The following is a 6,193-nucleotide window of genomic DNA, read 5'->3' as shown; positions in this document are numbered from 1 at the left end:
ATATTTTTCAGTACAATAATGATATACCCATGTACTTAATTTGAGGCCTATTTTTAATTATTAAATTTACCAAATACTTTCTCATTTCAGACACTTGAAAATACCGACTGAATTGGGTAACCCATTGAAATAGTTTCCCAATAAAATTTTTTAAGGCAAATAAAGGAATCTTTGCAATAGATGACAATGCATGATACTCATTTGATTTCCCAGCAAAGGAAAGAAGGATATGTTGTAAACTTAAAGGTGATACTAAGCTCTGGCTCAGTTGTAGTAGATCACAGTGCTTCCATAAATTAGGGATTAAAAGGTCTGTCTATACGATATGCAAAGGTTGATAGTAAATTAAAACAGCAGATTCATGTTGGAAGCAGTATTTTAGTGTCCAAACCAATTATGCCATCAAAAATATATTTGAGATATATTTTAAGTATTGTCAGAATAATTGAATCTGAATCTGGTCAAGCTTTTATATATGTCATTTTACACAGAGGAGAGAATAACATACTAAATGACACCAAAGGAATACAATCTGCCAAATATAGACTAAGGAAATAAGCCAATTTCTCCATCAAATAAATGTGAAGTAAAACATGTTTTACTTGAGGAGAAAGGGGGTGGGAGGTTGTTGCAGATTTTAAAGATTAAGAGGCATTATTTGGATTTATTTTTATTTTATTTTTTAAAAGATTTATTTATTCATGCATACAAGAGCTGGGGTACAGGCCAGAGGTATGGGAGTTAGTGGATTCACCAGAGACAGAGTGGGTAACAGAACAGGTAGATTGAAGTACACTGCTGAGGGGAGCAGCAGGTGAGTCAGGAGGGGTCTGCTGCTCCATGTGGGTAGCTTCCCGGTCAGGGATCGAACTTGTGCTGCGGAGGCTGCAGATAGCTTCATAGGTTGCGTCTTAACCCCTTGTACCACCAGGGAGGCTCGGATTTAATTTTAAATTAAATATGTATATACATATACATATGTTTATAAAAAACTGGGTAATTTGACAACTGGCTGTTAGATGTTTTTAAGGAATTAATGTTTTTTAGATGTACTTATGTTGTTTAAATGAATACCTCTTGGAGAGTCAAGTATATATGATATATGACATGATATATGATATACGACATGATCTGCTTTAAAAATAATCCAGTGGATGTGGGAGAGTGGAGTAGATGAAACAATAGATCATTTGTTGATAGTTGAACTGGATGATGAGTTCATGGAGTTCATAATAGTATTAAAATCAACTTTGTGGATGTTTGAAATCTTTTGATTGATTCATTTAGAATCACATTTTGTTTGATATTTTGTTCACTCTTCAGAACCCTGTGTATAAACTAAACAACCAGAAAGGATTCAGGTAAATAGAGATGACTATGATTTTTATTATTAACACTGTTCTTAATCAAATCTCAAGACAAAACAAATATAGAATGAATTTTAACTACCAAACAAGACTTTGCCTAAACCTGTTACAATTTTTTTCTGAAATAGAGGACATTTTTAAAGTTAACATAATTTCATTACTGGCACCTTTTTGATCAATAGGATAATTATCCCAAAATTAATGATTTCATGCAAGGATTGCCTTTATAAAGTATTTGGTTGAAAGAACACCTTCTTTGAATGAATCAGTAACTGAGTTATAAGAGATTAGTGCTATTACAGGTGTTAGTTTTGATAAAAATTAGTTCATCAAAGAGGATTAACTAGACAGTTTGCCTTTACCAACAGGCTACGTCAATTAGGAACCAGTCAGGAATTTATTGCTATTTTAAATATCTGTTATTCTGAACAGAAAATTTTAGAATAGTTTTTAAAAAATTGGAGAACTAAGGTGACAAAAAGTGGATGGTGAGGTAAGAAAGCATTAGTAAGTACAGGAAGCAGTTACCATCCTTTATCCCCAAGACCCCTTAAGTTCTATGATTTGCCAAAAATACTCAGAAGATTTACCATGCAGTTGTATTCACTACCAGATTTACAGCTGTGAGAGGATGCAAAGCTACATCAGCAAAGGAAAAAGGAGCATGTAAGATGTCTGGGGGAAACCAGGTACAAACTTCCAAGGGTACTTGCCTAGTGAAGTTGTAGAACCACAAAGGAAGTGATTAATTCTTCTGCAACAAGTTCTGATGTGTGAAATATCTATTGACAACCACAGAAACTCACAAAAGATTCAGTGCCAAGGGTTTTTTTCTGGGACTGATCATATAGGCACCCTGTACTGATCATATAGTATATACTCAATTCCAGATTTCTCAAGGAAAGCTGGTATTCAGTATAAACCATATTGCTTTCACAGTTTAGTCATCCTGAGACAGTTTTATCAGTTCTGGAATATTGGGAAGCCTCTGAAATCCAGTTTCCAAGTGCCAGCCAAAGGGCCAACCTTACAAGCTTGTCTTGCAAGGGATAGCAAACAGGCCTGAGCCTTTTCTGCACAACCCTAGAACTGGAGAAACATGGAAGAAGTTGGGGTAATTAGAACTTAGAAACTTGATGGAGAGGTTCTGAATCCCAGGTGTCTAAGGGGAGGGCGCTGTTAGTTGTGCTAGTGTGTTAGAACTAAACAGCGTGGAGGAAACATACATTCTACTCCGAAACCCCATATACCTAGGAAGCACTTCTCTGGGGATAAAGCAACACCGGCCTGTATTGGTACATCTGAGATGGTGCAATGAGGCATTTGTGATGGAATCCTTCATCTCATTTTTACTGAGACCTTAGGATATAGGATTGGGGGTAGTTAGTAAGCAAAACAGCCAGCAAGTAAATGTATGTCTCCTGACTTTGAGTCAGAATGCTCTTATACTGTGTGACTTCTTGAAAGATGTAGCAGCAACCTTACAATACTAAATATTAGAGCTTTTCAAAGATTTATTTTATTTGTGCATCCAAGAACGGGGGTGTAGGCCAGAGGTGTGTGTGTGGTGGGGGGAGAAGGGGACAGTTTTCATCAGAGACAGAGTGGGGAGTAGAACGGGCAGATCTACTGAAATACACTGTTGTGGGGAGCAGTAGGCAAAACAGGAGAGGTCTGCTGTATCATGTGGGTCAGCTCCCTGGCCAGGGATAGAACTCTTGCGGCAGTGGCTGCCCACAGCTTCATTGTGCTGAGACTTAACCCCTTGCGCCACCAGGGAGGCCCTAGAACTATTTTTAAGAACCAGCTCAGAGCAAGCCAAAACTAAAACATTGAGAAAGGATTCAAAACTAAAACATTGAGAAGTGATTCAAATAGAAAAGAAACTAATCCACATCATAGGTGGGACCACAAAGGATGACAACATAGATAAGGACTCTTCCAGCTTTCCAGATCCAGAAATTCTTATATTAGGTCATTCATTACTGCTCAAGAAAATGGATTCTTTCTTGGTTATATAACCAGCCTTTCATCTAATCCTTAAATTCCTCTCTTGCTACTGCCTGCCACACACTGTGGCACATAGACACCCAGAACCACATAATAAACAAACTTTTAAAATCAGTTAACTTTGGTGTCTAAATATAAAATGTTTATCAGTATTACCTATGTAGATGACTGTTGAGGGATGTACAGTGTTTTCAGAATCCTTGTGAGTCATTTATATGCATGTTTGGTACACTGAGTTCTGTGGTAATCATCTGCCTTCATTTTGTTTTTTCAGACATCGATATTTATATCCTCTTGGTTTTTCAAACATCTTGAAAGGACAACACCTATAAAATAGGAATCTGATGTTTAAAGGGTGCTTCAGGAAAAAGATCTATTACTTCAATGCAGCCTTCAAGATATATATAGACAAGGCAGTTGTGCTCTAGTATCTTCCTGCTGCAATTCTTCAAAGGCATAGTTCACATTCTCCAGCATCTTTATTCAGTATATCCTTAGATTAGTTTGTTATAAAAGCATGTAATTTGGGACAGCCAAATGGAAGCGAGGCATAGGGCAAGATATGTGGAGAGGGGCTTGAGGCCCTGTGAGTGTGCCACTCTTTAGTCTCCATGTGATCAGCAGCCAAAAACTCCTGATTAATTTTTTTTTAAGGATTTTCTTTATTTATGCATACAAGAAGTGGGAGATAGGCCAGAGGTGTTTGTGGGGGGTGGGGGGGCGGTTGAGAGGATTCACCAGAGACAGAGTGGGGAACAGAACATGAGGATTGACTGAAATACACTGCCGAGGGGAGCAGCGGGTGAGTCAGGAGAGGTCTGCTGTGCCATCCCTGTGCCAGCCAGGGATCGGACTCGTGCTGCAGTGGCTACGGACTGCTTCATAGGTTGCGTCTTAACCCCTTGCACCACCAGGGAGGCCCCTGATTAATTTTTTTATGTAGGTTTCCTTTGGGAGGTTTCCTTTCTTTTCCCCTTTTATTAAAGTCTGGATTTTACTAGGAAGCTTCTCATTTATTCATGTTAGTATCTTCATGCTTGAACTCTTTACTTCCTTCTTGGAATAATTTCTAATTTTATACAGTATGTAGTTTTTCTGTTACCTACCTTAAACAGGCTTCCCTTTTAAACATCTCGGGTATAAAAATTAGTATATGTACTGAATGCTTGTATATGCCTAATATTATTTAATGAATATTTGAAACTCTTAATCTTTGGGGAATAAGACAGGTAAGGAAAAGCTTTCACTTTTCATTTATATCTTTTTATGATGCTACTTGAACAATGTGTATATGAATTATTTTAAAAATATTTTTTATTTCTGCACAGAAGAACAGGGGTGTAGGCCAGAAGCACAGGGGGGGTGGGTGGGTGAGAGGATTCACCAGAGACAGGAGTGGGGAGCAGAACAGGCGGATCTACTGAAATACACTGCTGAGGGGAGCAGCAGGCGAGACAGAAGAGGTCTGCTGTGCCATAGCTTCCTGGCTGGAAATTGAATTTAGGCCAAAGTGGTGATAGTACTGAAACTTAACCCCCAGGCCACCAGTAAGGCTCCTGTATATAAATTTTTCAGAATCAAAACTAAGTTATTGGGGCCTCCCTAGTGGCCTAGGGGTCAAGTCTCAGCTTTAGCACTGCGGAGGCCCACCCAAAGGCCTGAGATCATTACCTGAGTTCAATCCCTGACCAGGGAGCTAACCCACCTGGAGCCCTGTGGGTGTAGACTGTGAGGCTCCTTTCAATTTAGGCAAGAGCAGGATGCTTGTTCGTCCTGGGGCAATAGGTATACATCCTGAGGTATGACTTGGAACGCCCTGAGGGCCAGTGACTGGTCAGTGGAATACCTTGTTAATAAGATTGGAGCCATGGGTGGAAATTGAGTATATATCATTGGACTCACTCTCCCTAAAACCAAAATCCAATGTTCAATTTGACCCACTCTTCTCTGTCAATAAAAAGGCCAGGATCTTGCTCTCGAGCAACATCCTGCATCCTATAGCCTGCTCCACGATTGAGTCCCATTTCTTTATCACTGCGGTATTGCTGGTGCAGCCATGCCTCAGACCTCTTCTGTTTCCCCCGCTGCTCCCCTTTGCATTGTATTTCAGTGGTTCTGCCTGTTCTGCTCCCCACTCTGTCTCTGGTGAATCCTCACTACCCTCTTCTCTGGCCTATACCCCAGTTCTTCTATGCAAAATAAATGAAATAAATAAGAATCTTAAAAAAGAAAAAAAACCCACTAAGTTATTCACAGCAAAGGATTTGGCAATGATTTCTTTGATTATGATGCCAACTGTACAGGCAACAAGAGGAAAAAATAAACTGAACTTTACCAAAATTGAAAACTTGTACAGCAGAGGACATTGTCAACAGAGTGAAATGGCAACCCATAGTGAATTGGGAAAACTCAATTCTCCATCTGTGAATCTCACTTTCTTCTCTCATAAGACACTTTACTTCTGGTCATTGACTATCTGGAAGTTTTTCCCTCACCAAGCTATCCTCTGCAAAACCAGCTGGGCATTCTACAATGTACTTAAATTCTAACACTGTCTAACAAGAGATAACATCAAATCCCACACATAGGTAAGGGCTCAGTCATACAAGATTTCTCCCATGCATCTTCAGCTGTCATTCAGAAGTAGTGAGGTCTCTAGGTTACCCACAATTTCTATTCAGTGTGCTGTACATTGGCAGTTTCAACAACCACCTCCTCAGTTTTGATTTTTTACTAGAGCAGTACACCAGACTCAGGGAAATACTCAGTTTTCCAGTTTATTAAAGGATATAATAGAGGATGCAGATGAACAGCCA

Source organism: Talpa europaea, assembly GCF_964194135.1.
Source record: "Talpa europaea genome assembly, chromosome: 1".
Taxonomy (NCBI): Eukaryota; Metazoa; Chordata; class Mammalia; order Eulipotyphla; family Talpidae; genus Talpa; species Talpa europaea.
This window is presented reverse-complemented; position numbering follows the sequence as displayed.